General features: G+C 40.5%; 1 pseudogene; it reads left to right on the forward strand.

Moving 5' to 3' along the window:
* LOC127373849 (alpha-tectorin-like) lies at nt 1–10,000 on the forward strand (annotated as a pseudogene).
* The last annotated feature ends 9,106 nt before the right edge of the window (nt 10,001–19,106 follow it).

A 19,106-nucleotide genomic window follows, 5' to 3' on the forward strand; every position in this document is an offset into this window, starting at 1 on the left:
ATGACAGGTAAGTTATTTTAGTTTATTATATTTTGGTTTAGTTTAATTTTTTATTTTTAATAAAACTGATCATCCCTACGTTGTTGAATTGTTTTGGGAATAAATTAATATACATCTTCTGCTCAGCAATTTTTCAAAACGTTATTGACAGGTGTGGTGATTCCACAGGTTGTGAGTAAGTTCACCTCTATTAAAGCCTATTTCACATTTGATTTTCATCAATTCATACTTCATATGCCCGTCATACTATCACTGATACATGTCCCTTGTACAGAATATAATTAATAATAATAATGAATAATTCAATTCTATCCTCGTGAAAGTAATTTATGTTCAGTTCTTGTTTAAGAACTGAAGCACTGATTCAACTTATTGTTTATTATAAGGTTCATGTTGAATGCAATGCATTACAATGAGGGGTGATTTTAATATTTTGTCCTTAAACATCAGTGCGGGTAAATTAAATTTTTCCTGAAAATAAAATTCTTACAATATTTGGATACAAGGTTTGAAGAACACTTGCTTTCTGTTGTAGTCCAATATACTATATTTGTGTTCATCTTTTTGTGACCTGTCCTTGCTTCCCAGGACCCCTCTACCCAATATCTGGAACTGCAAGCTCTCGATCAGATGATGGAAGTTCTCCACGTATTAACCTGCAACGACCTTTGTTCTATTTTGGACGAGCATATTATAACTATATTATTAAAGAATGCCAAGCAAAAATTTTGCAGAATAAATGTAGAAATTGTAGCTGATGACAAGAACCTCTGTGTTGGTAGAAAAAAACTTCCTACTAGATTTTTTCAGGTCAACAACAATGGACACTTGACATTTGACAATCCACTGAGTACACATTCACCTCAAAGGTTCCCACTACATGAGACCAGAGACTTCATTGCTCCATTCTGGACAGATTTAGACAACAGACAAATCGGTCAGATCTACTACAACCAATACACCAGTGGCAGTGTCCTCCAACAAGCTACACAGGATATTAATGACTACTTTCCAAGCATGAACTTCAATGCCAACTGGGTCTTTGTTGCAACATGGTATGAGGTGGCCTACTATTCAAATTCAGGAACAGTAAGTTAACTTAAAGGACATCCTGAAAGGTCAAAAGACAATGGAATGTATAAAGGTTTAATGCAAAAAACAAAGTCCTAGCAGTGCATTTTGTGGTTATAAGGGATTACGGTGATTATATGGTACACAGTGACTTAATACATTGTTACAACAACGTGTCTCTGAGGTTTAGTACAGTACTAAAATGTGGAAATAGCAATACATATGATAATGAATTCATCTTTTCCAGCGCACAACTGTCCAAGCTGTGTTGATCTCTGGAGGTCAGTATTCATTTGTGCTGCTGAACTATGGGATAATTGCCTCAACTGCTCTGAATGTGCAGGTTAGATCCACTACAATTATGATATTTCTGGGGAAAAATCATTACTGAGCCTTGCAGTGATGTGTATCTGTGATAGAGTTCTGCAGGGGGATAAAACCAAGATCTGGACCCAGCGCAATTAGACGAGAGGCTAAATTTTATTTCTTCTTCAAAGACAAAGTTATACACCAGCAATAATAGACTAATATCGAATACAACACAACAGCACACTGGTGCAAAAAATATACTTATTAGCTGATAAGCCATAGCTGCCACTATAGCATCAGCCATAAAATAGATGTCTGGTTGACCAATCTAAATCTGAACTTGACCATAAACCAAACATGATGATGAATGAATCTTTGTAGAGAATTTGATGTCAAGATCAACGTTGTTTCTTTCGTCTAGAAATCCCCTGCCAATCCAACAGCCACTTTGAGTCCCAAGGCACAGGATGTCCAGCTACCTGTGTCAATCCAAATTCTACCCTGAACTGCCCTCTCCCTTCCCAGGAGAGCTGCATCTGCAATTCAAGCTACATCCTTAGTGCTGGGGTCTGTGTCCCCCATGCTGAGTGTGACTGCAGCTTTGAGGGTCACTACTACCGCTCTGGAGATACCGTAATACTAGATGAGGACTGTGGGAGACATTGCAGCTGCAGTTATGGCTCCATGACATGTCACTTCCATGGTTGTGGCCCACTTGAATCATGTGGTGTGGAGGAAGGAGAAAGAGGGTGCAGACCTAACAGCTATGCAACATGTTGGACGACGGGCCCAGGGCCATACCATACTTTTGATGGACTGACATACCAGTATCCCGGGGCATGTCGACTGACTCTTGCCAAAGTAATGGGACTGTCTAATCACCCCCACTTTGTGGTGTCAGCAGAAAAAGTGCCCAGAACCCAACAAGCTTTTGCCCGGTTGCTAAAGTTTGAGACACTGGGTAAACGTGTATCCATTGAGATGTCAAGTAGCAGCAGAGTACAGGTAAGTAATTGAAACACTTTTGAAATAATGGATTCTGTGAATGTGATATTTTAACCATTTCACAAAAGTGAGACTGATCGGATCACTAACGAAGATTATGTGACAAAATGATTGCTGATATGTGAGAAAAGTTTAGTAAAATGTTATGAACCGAATGGCCCTTTAGGTTGACAGTCAGCGGATCAGACCACCATTCAGCTCAGCATCCAATCGACTCCAAATCTACCACAGCAGCATTCACAGTATCATCCTTCGCACCTCCTTTGGTGTAACAGTGCAGACAGTATGGCCTCACTTTGTGCGTGTCACTGCACCTGGTATCTACAATGGATCACTTGGTGGACTCTGGGGTGATCACAATGGTCACCCACATGACGACTTCCGCACACCCAACGGCATCCTGGTCAACAGCTCTCAAGTGTTTGGGGACAGTTGGCGAGATGGTTCCCTCGCTGCACACTGTGTGGACAGTGAAAATGACCGCTCTACCACAAATAACAACTCTAGTGAGGACTGTGGTATTCTTAACTCATCACATGGGCCGTTTGCTCAGTGTTGGGCCATGGTGGAACCACAGCAGCATGTGAATTCATGTGTGGAGATCATTAAGGCCTCTAGAGATCCAGCATCAGCACTGTGTAAGGTCCTACGAGATTATGCACTAATGTGTCAACAGAGGGGTGTTGCACTAACACACTGGAGGAATGCAACTGACTGTGGTAAGCACTTTGCCCTCTCTTAATGTAGGTGGCTTTAATTACTACATTACTGCATTTAATAACTTTGATAAATTTCTTTATGTTTGTTTAGAGCAAAACTGCCCTCTAAAGAGCCATTGTGAACTCTGTGGAAGCTCTTGTCCTGCCGCCTGCCCCAGCCTTGCCTTCCCCTTCTCCTGTGACACTGCGTGTCAGGAAGGTTGCCAGTGTGATGATGGTTTTGTCCTCAATGGAAACCAGTGTGTACCACCAACGGCCTGTGGATGCTATCACCAAGGACGGTATCTGCAAGGTGGTGAACAGTTCTGGGATGGTGAGGAATGTCAGAGCTTGTGTAGCTGTAATGGCATGACAGGGGTAGTCCACTGTATCCCCTGTGGACCCCAGGAGTCCTGCTGTGTGGTGGAGGGAGAGTTTGGCTGCCATCCCAACCCTCATGGTACCTGCTCTGCCTCTGGTGACCCCCACTACCTCACCTTTGATGGCAAGGCGTATGACTTCCAGGGAACCTGCCACTATGTTCTGGTGACACTTTGTAATGCTACTGATGGTCTCACGGCATGTAGTCTTTAAGTAATAAATAAAAATAAACAACCTACTATTTTCTGCTTGACTGCTGCTTTATACTCTTGTTGATAATTTTGTTTCCACCGCTTCACCTGCACCAAACAGAGATTTTCTGCCAAGAACAATCTCCTGTTGTGTTACATGTGTGCAGGGGCCAATTCAGAATATGATTCTCAGGACACTTTTTGGAGTTTATATGTGAAAACAGTTTTACTGTTTTTCTTTTTGCCATGTCAAGGTGGTCTTATGGTATTTGACTGCATACTTGTGTATGCTGCCCCCTGTCAAAAACCCTACCTACCAACCTATGGTACCAAAATTTGTCTGTCACTAATTTTCCTGTGACATCTAGTTGCTATGCATAATTTAATTTAATTTAAATTCAGAGTCAATCGAATTGGTTAACAATTGACAGTTATAGTCATTTCTATGATTTAGTAAGAAAATCAAGAGATTACAGCAAGGACATGTTATCTTAAATTGAAGAAATATTCTTTGTTTATTGCATTACTTTTTACTTGGCTGTCAGAAGAACAATATGAGAAAACTCTAGAAAGCACATCTGAACTTTTTTTCTCCAAATTTTGCTACTTTAGGTGAATGGGGAAACGAGGAATTTACCTATTCGTTTGAATGGGGGTCATGTATCTATTTATGCAAGTGGATCTCGTGTATTTGTGAGTGCTGATTTTGGTTTGAGTGTCACCTACGATGGATATAGTACAGTGTTTATCTCTGTACCTTCAAATTACAGGTATTCACCAAAGCTAAAATTGGAATGTCATGGCATGCTTTAAAACTATTATGTGTATAGGTCATTTAAAAATCATCTCTTCTGATTCATAACACTGAAAGTATTTCATGTATCATCAATACAGTGGAAAAACATGTGGACTTTGTGGTAATTTCAATGGAAATTCAACTGATGAGTTTTACACCCCATCTGGAATGATGGTCACCACTCCAGATGAGTTTGGGACAGCTTGGAAGGTGGCAGGAAACTACACCTGCAGTTATGGGTGTGGTTCCTCCTGCCCATAATGTACCAATGAGCTCCATGCTAGAGCTCAGTGTGAGGTGATTCAGGCAGCTGACGGCCCCTTAAGCTTCTGCCATAAGCAGGTGGACCCAATGCCATATTTCAATGACTGTGTGTTTGATGTTTGTGTGTCAGGGAATGAGGGCCAAGATCTTCTGTGTAGGGCCATTCAGGCATATGTCAGTGCCTGTCAGTCTTCTAATGTTCGAATATACCCTTGGAGAGAGAACACCACCTGCAGTAAGTCAACCAGACAATTGATCATTAAAAACCTAACAAAAAAATCTACAAGGCTAGTCACAATTATAATATTTTTGAGATAATATGTTCACATACTGTATACATTGCATAACAGACTTATGGAAAAGGTAATTAAACCGCCATTTCTTTCATCACTTATCAAGGACTTGAGTGTCCCGCCAACAGCCACTATGAGCTGTGTGGTACTGACTGTGGCCACACCTGTGCCAGCAGCATTAATGCCACCTGTGAGCAGGTTTGCTCTGAGGGATGTTTCTGTGACGAAGGCTTCCTCAGGAGTGGGACGGGATGTGTCCCCATGGAAAGGTGTGGCTGCCAATATGATGGATTCTACTATAATGTAAGTCATATCCAAATAAAGTTTTTGAGAGAATGATGTTGTTTGTCACTTGGCTATATGGAAATACATATGTGTGTGTGTGTGTGTGTGTGTGTGTGTGTGTGTGTGTGTGTGTGTGTGTGTTTGCATGTTCACTCACTGTGAACATGTAAACACTAAACATAGTCAAAACATGGAGTTGCATCAGTTGCACCATTATTGTTGGGATCTTGGTTATAATGGTGATATTGCCTTTGACATGTAGATCCTATACTAGGCAAGGATAAAATCTTTAATGCATCTCCGTTTAGAAAGAGCTGTTTCTAGAATGGATTCTTACTTATGAAATGTGGATACTCTACAGAGACTATGATAAGCCGGTGCAGCTCTACCCTAAGCATAATAATGACAAACAAAACAGCAAAGGAACATAAACCAGGCTCTTAATGTTGTGGAGAAGGAGTGGTAGTTGGCACAGTTTCTTATGTGTTGCTCTATGTTGTTCCAATCCTGGGAGAAGCAGATTGGACTGAACTTCGTGTTCTTGGAGTAAGACAATCCCTTCTAGTTGTTTCTAGTAGTTTGGCAGGTTTTTAATGTGATGTGAGTAAGGAGTGGTGGACACTCTATCCACTGTATATATACCTTGTTTTCCCAACTTTTTCAAACCTTGCAATGATTGTATCCATGTGGCTTCTTGTCGAGGTTTTTTTTTTATCATTTTCATATTCATAGTTCATGGATGTGTCTTTGCCTCTACAAACGCCTTAACCTGTCTCACCTACAGTAAATTGAATGCAGCCTTCATTAATTGCTGTGAAGAAGGTCTATTAAGTGGTTTGGCCGTTGTGGTGTGTGTCTCTTTTTCTTACATGCTATAGGATGGTGAGTCCTTCTGGACAGAAGGTTGCTCCCAGCGGTGTGAATGCCATGCTCCCAATGACCTGCGCTGTTCTGCTGCATCTTGCACTCCTGCATCACCTTTGATGGGGCACTGGCTCATTTCCAGGGCACATGCTCTTACATCATTAGTGAGAGTGTGAGCCACGGCACCAATGAAACCCAGTTTCAGGTAGCAGCCACTAATAATCACCGTGGCAACAACCGCGTGTCGTTTGTATCAGCAGTGGATGTATACCTCTCAAATCAACCAGAGAGAGTAAACATCAGGATTGGACCCAACAAAAGAGTAACGGTAAACACAATTACCTTATTTTATATAACGTACACTTCCTCACTTCTTGTCCATCTATGTAATCTCTCCTCCCTCAGGTAAATGGAAGTGAGGTGTCTCTTCCCACCACTGCAGGGAAGCTACATAGTGGTCGATGCAATTGACCTGCTTGTCCAGTTTGATGGCTTGAGTACTTTACTGGTCAGAGTGGGTCAAAACCGTGAAAAGTCCCAGGGATGTGCGGAAACTTCAACAATGACCCTGCAGATGACAAGGTCTTGCCCAATGGCACACTGGCACAAAATGACTTTGGAGACAGCTGGAAGGCACCCACAAGCAAACCAGGGTGAGCTATTATTAAAAGCAGTGTGGATAATTTTATGGATATTGCCGCAGCCAGTAATGACAGCATGATATGTCCTTTCCAGATGTGGATCCACAGATGATGAGAGTGGTGATGGATTGAACAGCTGTCCCTTCATGGAAGAATACTCTGAGCTCTGTAGTGTCATCACCAACACTAGCGGCCCATTCAGTGCCTGTCACCTTCTCTCTGACCCCCAGCCATTTTTCACTTCCTGTGTCTACGATCTCTGCCTCTACACTCCAGCCAATGGCATGCTGTGCTCTGCTGTCTCAGCCTATGAGAGAACCTGCTCTGTGCTGGGGTTGAACATCCCACAGTGGTGCTCGGCTTTGCAATGTGGTATGTTTGTACTGGGCTAATTAGAAATACATTTTTAAGTTGAACAAGCTTGCCATTCGTCCAACTTGTGGAAAAAGGTATAGGTTACTAGTTTTGTTTCAGTTTCTTCTTCAGTTTCTCGTCTCATCCTTTCTCCACTGTTTCCATAGCTGAGTCAGACCCCTGTGAACAGCTGGACTGCACAGAGTATGAGTGGTGTGGTGAAAAAGACGGTGTTTACGGCTGCTTCTGTGATGAGCACCACCATCGGCCCAACAATGAAAGTTACGGTGAGGACAGCTATTCTTAAAACACTGCACATTGCACGTGTTCGCTTACTGTGTTTTGCATTATATATCTAGCAGCCGCAGTAGAAAGTAGAAAATGAGCAAACAGCTTGTTTTGATTGATGAAACATGATTTTGTCGTAATGAATCAGAAGTAACTTCAACTTAAAATGTCACCTACTACAAATGCTTATTTTTGCCTTTTGAAGCTTTAACGTATTATGTTGTCATCTCTTTCATAGACTCGTCCATCACTTGTGTCAGTAGCTCAGGCACCATGTCAGTGTCGCGCTGCCAGCTGGCTTCCACCTTAGTGGCCTACACCTCCGGGAAGACTCCTGCAATGGGACTCTACAGGACGGACGACTGGTCTTCCACTTTAACAATGATGACCAGTTATGTGGGACTGTTCTCAGGGTACAGTCCACATATTTTATAGATACAGCCTTTTATATGTAAACCTCTCCAACTCACAGCTTCATATGCATACATGAAAAGTATATTGAATGAAAATGCTTAAATTATTTTGTCGTCTTACTCTCAAAGAGCAACGGGACCCATTTCATCTATGAGAACACCATTCAGGGTGATATAGACCCCCATGAAGGTCTAATCAGCCGTGAGAAGAGCATCCGCCTGCACTTCTCCTGTGAATACCCTCTGGCCCAGGCCCTGTCTATGGATGTGGGCATAAACCCTGTAAAGAGGTGATAAACACAAAACTATCTCGCTGACATGGTTCTTATGATTTTTAGGTCACCTGATTTCTACTGGTTGCTAAAGCAATAGCACATAGAATGACAGTGCTGATGAGTGTTGTATCACATTATTTAGCCTTTTAGATAATATATACATATATACTACTAACATTTACTTAAGAACTACCGACAATCTAGAACAGAGTTGTTCTCTCTCAGGTTTAATCACCCTGTGTATTTTCTTTCTGCAGTATTGTGAACAAGAAGCTTCCATCTGGCCAGGGTCGCTATCATTTGAGGATGATCCCCTACGAGGACGCCGGCTTCCACTTCCCCCTGACTGGAAACAGGAATGTAGAAATGGAAATAGACAAGAGGTTGTATATTGAGGTGCAGACTGAAGGAGCTGATGAACGGCAGATATCCACTATCCTGGATTCATGCTGGGCAACACCTTTCAATGATGCCAGCTACCCTGTCCGCTGGGATCTCATCACTACAGAGTAAAGGAGTTTGATCTTGTGTTAGCAAACCCCACTTATTCTAAAAAGCTACATAGGAAGTAACCCTAAAATGTATTCTTTAATCTCACTTTAGCCATCGTCCCTGTATTCCAGGTGTCCTAATCCAGCAGATGATACAGTGGAGCTGGTTCAGAACGGCATCTCCAATGTGGCCCGATTCTCATTCAGGATGTTCACCTTTACCCACTTTTCCTCCATCTACCTGCACTGCCAGGTCCACCTGTGTCTTTTGAGACACAACAACTGCTCCACTGTAATTACTACTGTGTTTGTGTGTGTGTTTATTGCAAGACTGGAAGAACCATCCTGTATAAAACCTGACTGATTACTGTAATTCACTCTGGCTAAAAGCTTCAGCTGAAAATTGTAATGTGGTTTCCCGCAGCATTGCTACCCGGGTTACCACACAAGAGTCACAAGGGATATTTCCCTTCATGACACTGCAGCCATCTCACTAGGACCGTTAATCCTGAAATCAGGTCATTCTTACATTTTTATAACCTCTGTATGCTTGTAGATCCAGTGGATTATAAAAATACATTAACTTTGAAAAAAAAAACATAATTTAATGCTCAAACGTGTTGCTTTACATCAGCACAGTGTTTATGTCTGTGTAAACATACCACTTGTCTTTATTTGACCAGTGAGGTTTGATTTTGGTCTTTTCTTGCAGACAGAAGGATGAAAACGAGCAGTGCTTCAGGCCACTTGACCTCTGTGGTGACCCTGCTAGTTAGTTTTCTGGTTTCCAAAACTCTGACCTAGAGAAATCACAGATAAGCACAAAAACAATAAACAGATGAATATATACATATGACACCACCACAACATCTTAATCAGTCAGCAGTAGCTTAATCACTATGTGTAGATTTAAGAATGGTCAGTTATTTTTCTCTGTTTTGATCCAATAAAATGTGTAATGAGATACCTTTGTTATGACAAAGGCCTGAATGTATATAACATTTGGAAATGCATCCTATAAATTTCACTTCATTTGTGTTCCCTCTTGTCAAATGTCAATATGTCTGAAGTTGTGGTAGTTTTTCTTTGCAACATTAGAGGGCAGCATATGATCAAATACACATTTGGCACTGTTTTCATTTCATGTCTGCTGTTCACCTTTTTTGTATGTAGTATAATGTTTATTGGTTGTATCTTCCAGGCTTTTGCAATATTTTTTTATCATCATTAAATCAATATGTCATTTGTAATCATTCATGATAAATGCATGAAATATTAATCTATTGACATATTTTCAAAAATTTTGTCTGGGCTGTAGATAAGGGACTCCGATGCCCTTATACTTTCTACATTCTTTCAATAAAAATGGTATTCCCTTAAAGTTTGGTTATTCTTCAAATACAGATGGATCTAGAAATACTAATTAAATAAGCATGCTCCACTGCTATCCCAACATGTTCACTACAGGATATGGAAATGCAACAATAACCACAATCCAAAGCATTAACACAGCATGGTTCTCATTTGGCACGAAAGAAGCTGTCTGTGATACAAGAGGTCAGGTTTCTCTCTTTTGTGCTGAACCTCCTTTGAGTGTAGAGACTGACAGAGCCGATACCTCCTGTGTCTTCTCTTTGGGGGTGAAATTCATCATTGTCAGTCAACGTGTCCTCAACAGTATAGGATGAGACCTACAGTAGACATAACAACACTTACCACACACCCTCAACATCTAATTTGTCATTGGTGTTATGGTACAGTACAAAGACTTCAAAGAGGGACAGTGTGTCCAATACCACATGGCACAATACACAGGCTCTGCCGTCCACTCCTGACAATTCAGGTAAATTATGTGCAGATTACTTTACAGATCACATTTCACATCTGTAGGCTTAATAAAAAAAGAATGTGTGTGTGTGTTTTTATAATATTATCAAGCATGGTTAGCTCATATACCCCTGTACCCAAATATATATCTATGTTCATGATGCTCGTGGATGCTCTTTATACCGAAGTCATTGTTGACCATTCTGTGTCTCTCATGTAATAGCTTAGCTCTTCTGACAGTGTACCACTGGGAGGTTAATCCTGTGGTTTATGTGGCATTTGCTGGCTTTCAAAGTGAATATGTGAACATGAATGAGAGAAAGAAACACAGCCTCACTCAAGAGAAATAATATATAGTTCCCAATGGAACTGATACCTGCAAGTGATTATTTAGCAGACAACCTTTGTTGAGAGAAAATCTCACACCAAATCTAATGTAATGCCCAGGCTTTAAAGGAAATCACGTGTCTGATAGGATGACAAGGCAGTTTTACTGTAAAAGTTTATTACTTTACAGGTATACCGGGATGACTGATGGGAAATTCAGTTTGTCAGTCTCAGTTTAACTAAGTTATCCTTAGTTAAAACATCGCTTTGAAATTAACTAAATAAAAAGCAAGATTCTATAAAGAAAGCCCTGGGTGGACCAGGCTGATGTGTACAAGTGATGTAGTGTTTCTACCACAGTGTTTCATTGATTATAAGGGGAATCTGACTGAATCTGACCCGATGGCAGACGTTAAGAATAACCATACAGAAATAGCCAATCTTCTCATTGATGATCTGGTTTGTTTATGTAGGTCATATAGAGGAATCAGTATTAAATTGAGACTGTTTAAAAATGCTTTGAAGGACGTTTAATGTGCTAAGCAGTGATGTTCTTTACATGTACACTAGGCCTATATCTTTCTTCAGCTTTGCAGTTCTACAATATTCTTGTACTTAGGCACAGCAGTGTCAATGTTAGCCAATGTTTAGCAGGTATAATGTTTACCATGTTCACCATCAGTATTGGTGATAGCATGCTAACATTTGATAGCAACTGACCTGATGATGGCCCTAAATGAAAGGTATTGGGGGAACATTAATTTGTGTACCAGATGTAACAATTATTGAGACATGTCACTTAATATCAAAAATGTCAACCTAATGGTGGCAGTAAAGGAAAAGTCAGGACATCAGCAAGTCAGTAAGATGCGTCCTCTGGGAACCATGAATGTCTGTGGAACTGCCAATATATCACGCAGATGTTGAGATATTTTACTCGATAATTGAAAGGTCTGACCTCTTGGTGGCGCTGGATGTAAAGTCAGGGATCACCAAAGTCATTAGTATCTCAATAGTTGTTGAAATGTTTGATATTTAAAAGTGGTGGACCTGACTAACTTTGCCATCCCTAGACCCAGTGTGGCCAAAAGTACTACAGAGAATGGTTAACAGTGGCTAACCCTGATTATTGTTTTTTCTACCCTAAAAATCAAAGGTATAATGTATCCTCCTGAAATGCATGTGGCCCTTTAATCCCTCCTGGCCGCCCTCATATTGTTTCATTTATTGTGCCCTTTTTTTTAACTAATCTATCCTGTATCTAATCGAATAAACTAAATGCAGTTCTTGGAGCTTCACAGATTTTGTCCCACCTTCTTCAACCCACCCACACGTCAAACTTAACAGCAACCACATGTGGAGAGTCATACCTTATCTTTCATTTTTAAACTGCTGTCATGCAACCACTTCATCGTGCTCTCCTTGATTTAGAGTTCCTTTAACTGCTTTGATATTAGATGCTTGGAGAAAAAGAACAAGCTGATAGACTGCATCAAACTTTCATGAATTTTTTGCAACAATATAATATCAATTTAAGTAGCTGTATTGATATATATATACAGGTGGACGCTCTTCCCAAAGTTCTTCTTTGTTTTTGGTTTAAATCTCCTCATCTGCATCATCCTTTTTCAACTCAGACCCATCAAACCTTCTTGAATGCTCATCCAGCCACATCTGACCCGAACTGTTTTTAGAAGCAGGGCCGTGTCGCAACGAGGGAACTTGTAACCTGGTGAGAGAGAAGGAGAAGGTGGTGGATAGGGAAGAGAGGGAAATATGAGTGGCAGCTTGTTGACTTTTACAAGATGTTGAGGGCTTAGTGGGCTAAATTGGATTCGCTCACAAAGTCCCCTGTGTGGAGTGTTGGAGGGGTCAGGAATGGTCCCATCTGACGTTTGACCTCTCCTATTCCCCTCATACTGCCCATCATGTCAGCACCACTGACCACAATGCACTGCAGCAAAATTACATCTGAACTTGAGTCCATTTAGGATTCTTTGTGAAGAGATGAACAGAACTTGAACAGAAAAAAGGACAAATTAAACATTGATTTTATTTTCCACCAAGAATTCTCCCGACATCCCAACTATACACTTCAGTGTGTTAAGGTTATGAGGATGAATGTAGGCTTATGCTGCCACATTGAAGGCATTGTTATTCAGGAATAATGGATTAAGACTACTAACAAAATAACTATTTAACAAGTAAATGTAATCTTTAATCTTTAGCTATGGATTAAAATACCTAAACAAGGTATTTAATGTTTTATGGGGTTCGGCATATGGTTGAGAGGCCAACAAGGCTACCTTCTTGGTATAATACTGTGAATCTATTAGTTCAGGTTTGTTAGCTCTGAAGATATCGCAACATGAAATTACACTTTTCTTGAGGAAAGCAATGGTAATAACTGAGTTACATTTTGAACTAGACCTTGTGGACCCATATTACTCTTCAAATTAAAAGTAATTATGGTCTCTGCCAATTGACCCCTCTATGTCCCGCCCGTTTTTGCTCTGTGGTGGACAGACAGTGGACCCTCTGTAAACTTTCTCCTTTCATACTTTCATAAGCTTTGTGCGAGGCTTGTCTATGTTGGGAACCACATTTTAAAGGTGAAAGATAGGAATGGTCAATTATTAAGAGCAGGGAGCTAATCATGGTGAAGATGAACTTGGAAATTGCAAGCGGCAACTTCCATGGCTGGCAAATGAAGATGGAAATGAACATGGAAGTAACAAAAACTGTAGTTCCTCAAATGGCCACTTGGGGTTGGCAGAAGTCAACACAACAGAAAGAAACATGTTTACAGCGGTTTTGGTCTGGATAGCTACATTCCACATTTATGACAACTGTAACGGGGTGAATTTGAATTATATTAAGTTATGCAGATTTAAGGGAATTAGCGCTTTGAATGACAGGTGGATGCTGTCAGAGGTGTCCTGTAACTGGGCTTCATTCAGCCCACCTCAACTCCACCCATGCTCTATGCCCATCTTTGGAGTCTAGTCTGCCAAGATGGCGAAGCCCAGAGCTTCATAAGGGCTTTTCAAAACCTATGGTTGACATTACCCCAATTGGTCAAGGTAGATGGCCACCCACCTAGAGTCTGGGTCTGTCCGAGGTTTCTGCCTCTTAAAAGGAAGTTTTTCCTTGCCACCGTCACCAAGTGTTTGCTCATAGTCAACTGTTATGTCTCTGTAAATAGTTTTATGAGGAGTACAGTCTAGACCTGCTCTATTTGAAAAGTGTCATGAGATTACTTTTGTTATGAATTGGCGCTATACAAATAAAATTGAATTGAATTAAATTGAATTACCAAAGTTTCATCCATTTTAATTATACAATCTATGGGAAATAGACATAATCATGGTACTTTAATATAATAATAATAAATAATTAAACTTAAATTTAACTTTTCAATTCAAATTCAAATTACTATAAAAAATATTATTTCTAAGAAATTCTAACAATGACATTAAATTCATGTGAGCAGCAGGTATACTTTAGCACACCTGTCCATTCGATCCTGTATGAACAGAGAAAATATCTTTCTTTTTTGTAGTTTGTTTTTCTTTTGTTTTGATAAGACCTTTCTTGATACAGACATATCCGACCATCTACTGTTTCTGTCCAGAGTAATTAGATTTCCCTGGTGAATTCTATACTCCTGAGAAGGTTGGACAGTCAGGGGACTGTAGCTGCAATCCTAGAAGTCATGAAATTGACTCAGCAAACCATGTGTGAAAAATCAGCACTTTGTAGAATGAAATATACGCACCGTGACTTTCAGCCATGCTGTGTTCTTTATGGATTTACTGGGACATCTTTACTGTCCTGAAAATTACATCTCACGAGGGTGAAATCCATGGTTTTTTTTAATATTGTTTATCTATAGTCTTAATGTATTTGTTTATTGTAACACTACCTAATGTCCCATTCAAAGTGAAATAAAACCAAAAATCTAATCAGATCTTATCAGCCACTTCTCAATGGTATAATAACTATTATGTCGTATGTCGTCATGCTTATTCATTAATTATTTCCATACAAATCCATTATGATAAAAAATGCCATAATTATGAATTATGTTGTCTATGACATGTTGTTTCCATCAGCCTTCCATTTGAAATATTAGATCAGAGGTTTACCAGAGGGCTTCCTTTTGCCATCTGGTTCTGTTGTCAACCCACGACTGCTTTCTTTAGACCTCAGACCTGCAGTACAGTCTACAGTGTCTCGTTTAAGATTTGTAACATCTTAAAAAGCATATAGGCAAAAATTAAGACCTCATTTTCGGTTTTCAACTCATTTGGTCAGACCAGATTACACACACTTTTCAATTTACTTGAAAAGCTTTTAGCTAATTTGCCTATATGCTCTAATTAAGTTTATCCCAGGAATTAGAAGGCCAGAGGTTGATGGAGTGAGTGATGGACTGGACAAAAGATAATGACAACCCTACTGCTTTCCTTTTCCACTGTGTCACCATATTCTCTTTCCTCGGCCCTGCCCCATCCCACCACCGCCATCACCACTTCACTCCCTCCAACAGTGACCATGGGCTGTTTATCGACTGGCTTCTTCTTCCTGTTTGTGGTACTAAGAGGCTGAAATTAGATCTGCATCGCCGAGGATTTGAGATAAATTGGGCAGCGGATCGGTTCTAATTCAATTTTCTCTTGTTTTCTGAAGGGGAAGAGGAGGCTGGTTCGCCATGATGCAGCATACACGATAACACCAGATTGACACGGACAAGGACGGGGTGATTGTTGGTCTGTTGAGTGTAGGTTGTGCTGCAATTAATGATCTTTACAAACAACAGGATATGTATTGTGATGAGCCAGCACAGTAGTTGTGTATGCAAAAACTCAGAAAGCATTTGCTATTAACAACCATATATGTAGTCTGAACAACTAATTGGGAAAAGAATATTCTCACTATTTCCAAGGTTAGAGATCATCTACATTTGGTCCATGCTATGCAAGGCCTCACCGTTGGCTGCATGCTATCCTCCACTGTTGCTCCCTAGGGTTGGCCCAAATGGCTGTGATACACAGGGGTAATCGGCCGCTCCCATTACAACTCCCGGGGGAGGGGGGTTTGCTCCTTAGCTTCTTTGTATGGTTACGAGTCGGGGTGTGGATCTCACTCTTTTCACTATCCCACTTTGATCTGACTCCAATCCCTGACAGCTGATACTGTAGCTGAACCTGACACTCGGCGCTGCTTCTGTACAAACCTGGAATGGGAAGAAGAGAATGGGATTGAGAAGAGCAGAGCTGAATGCCAGAGTATCTGTTGTTTTGTGTGCCAGACAGACATGATGACCCTCTTGGTTAAACTCAGCCCAAGAGGTCACGGCCCAAACTGAAGAGGAGGAATGCCCTGAGGGTAAACAAGTGCCTCTTGATGTTTTTATCACTTTTCTCTTTTCACATGGATCCATAAAATCTAACTTTGACATGATGACAATATGGGATTGTGTCTCAGCATCTCTATAACCAAAATATTCTGTTATTTGAGGTGTGAAGATATTGTGGATAATATACCATCCAAACCATGCCTCTTTCAGCCAATCAGGGCAACCTTAAAAAGACAAAAGAGAGAAATAACTAAGCATCACTGCTATTTCCCCAAGTGGGTATTTTTCACAATCCAATGAGGGACTTATAGAGATACAGTTATACTGATGGACAGACATACAGTCCTTTCTCTGACATTGTCAGACAGAAAATGGTCTCCTTCACTGAAGTCAATACAATGTATAATCAAAGATGGCGCAGTGCTACCACTGGTGGCCAGAAGATATGATATAAAATATAACTGAGATTACATTTTAATCATTATGGCTGAACTATACATAGCTTTGTTTGTTTTTTAAAGTTTTTCCTGTAACACATTTTGTTTTTTGGGTGGATCTGTGACTGAACTGTCTAAGTTTTGGGAGGGAAAGACAAGAAAGACTGTGATATATAATACAGTGTAACCCTGGATCAGGGCTTGCCTCATACTGCACTCTACTCTCTACTGTAGGAAACTAATCAACTTTGGTCTGTGACAACCCAAAATTCACAGTGTAATTGGGCCTGAAGTTTGCCTGTGGGTTAAGTCTACTATATTTGCTGTGAAATCTAAATGTAGCAAGGATGAAGATGTCAGAAGACATTTGACAAAAACAACAAAGAGAGAGCTTAGCTTTCTCATAACTCTGTCCCTGATCTGATTTCTACAGTTCTGACGGCTGTATTTTTCCTGAAGGGACATTTCAGAATGAGTCTGCCTGGCCAGCCCTCCACAGGTGCTACAGATGGGCCCCACCAGCATTACCTGCGAAGCTCTGCTATTGGCTGAATGGTATAGAGCCATCAGCAATCCGACCCTTTTTGAATTAAATTGAGAGAAAAGCCTTTTAAACAGTGGTTACCCGAAAGATCCCTTGGGATACACTGGGCCGTTCAAAGACATTTGTTCCCTGTATTTCTGTCTCTTAACCATTCACACAACAGGGGGAGGGCTTTGTCTCTCTGTGTATATGCTTAACCAAGCTTACCAAGCATCACTGAGGTGATTTGGGTCTGACTTATGTTTTCTTGGAAATATTTAAAGGCAGGCCTCCCACTCTCGATTCACAGGATCCGTAATGCAGTTTGCATACATCACAAACAGACAAGCTGCAACACATTCTGCCTCAGGTAAGCACTAAAACTCATGTTGACCGACTGGGCCTCTGTCTACTATGAACATACCAGAACAATACAGTGGAAAGAACCGTAGGATGTACATTTGTGGGATTCTTCACTATGTATTTTCAGATTTCATTGTAAATGTAGTAATTTTTTATTAATGTTAATTGTTAAATCTGTGCATGGTCCTCGGTTGGTTCAGAAAAAAATTAGGCCAATTTGAAACCCAATAGGTTTGCATCATTAGCATATAAGCAGCAGGCCTGGGAGTCATTTTTAACTCTCCACAAGAGAGTTTGGCGTCTAGAGCACAATGCTGTCTTTATTCACAGGATGCTTTTGGAAAAACTCATGCTTAACACGGTATCAATGTCTTAATTACATAAAAAACCCAGGGATGAAGTACCAAAACCCACAGGCTCTTTCTCTTTCTTGGATGTCTAGATGTGGGAAAGGTCCATGTCGTACTAGAGAGCTGCATTATCTTCTGGAGTATAATAATCTGGTCCCGTGTCCTCTTCCACATCCACAGTGCAACATTACATCACTCCTTTATTTAGAGGCCATATCAATGTGACATCATGATCATCACTCTATACCTGCATTCACCACAAAGACGGGTGGCTGGGATTGAAACTCAAGCCTATGTATTATATGAGATGCAGAACATCAACGCTTGTCCTTGGCTATTCTGAAGGCTAATCAGATTTCATGAGGCAGAATATGGGGACACAGTTCCAGTTTCTAGTACGCTCTGTGCAGTAAACACAGTCCACATATACCAGATATAGTGGACGTCTGACAAATAACAAGTCTTGAAGAGATCATCCTGTTGGCTGTGTGTTTTGGCCAAGACTGGATAACAGGGCCCAGAAGACCCCAAAGTACAAGGTGTGGCAATATTTTGGAAAAATACTACAATTTTCTTTTTTGCTGAGAATTAGGAGAGAATATCGTCACCACTCCCATGTCTGAACAGTAAATATTAACATACTGCCAGCAGCTATTTAGCTTAGCTTAGCATTAAGACTGAAAAGAGGGGGAAACAGCTAGCCTGGCTGTGTGTAACTGTATTAAATTCAGCCTGCCAGAACCTCTAAAGCACACTAATTAACACGTTATGTCTTTGTTTGTTTAATCCATACAAAAACTGATACAGTACATTAGGGTTTCAGGAGGAGTTATGTGTATGACTATTGACTCGAAAGATTGATTTCCTACTTGTAGGTAACAAATCATTTCCATTTGTTTCAGTGTGTATCACCAATAATGCCAGACAAATGTAACTTTTGATGAACAGCAGCAAGTGGCAATTACATGATAATGGCGTATTGAATTTCCCTTAATTTTCCAAGATTTACTTCAGTCAGTTGCTTCAAAGACATAATCATCCGGCAACCTCATTAAGAACGAGTGGTATGGGACCACAAATGTTACCGGCCAAGCCTTCCTCTTCATAGAATTGTTTTTGTGGGCAACATGTGCCTGTGACAGCTCTGGTGTGTGTGAGAAATGAAATTAAGTTAAGCTCGGGGTGCAGCATAATAGTTATCAAAAGGTTGTGAGTTGTGTTTGCTGCCATAGAAGAGAAATAAAATTCCTCGACGAACTATAAACCAGAATATCTCACAACTACAGTTCGAAGGGGAC

This window comes from Dicentrarchus labrax, unplaced genomic scaffold (assembly GCF_905237075.1).
Source record: "Dicentrarchus labrax unplaced genomic scaffold, dlabrax2021, whole genome shotgun sequence".
Lineage (NCBI taxonomy): Eukaryota > Metazoa > Chordata > Actinopteri > Moronidae > Dicentrarchus > Dicentrarchus labrax.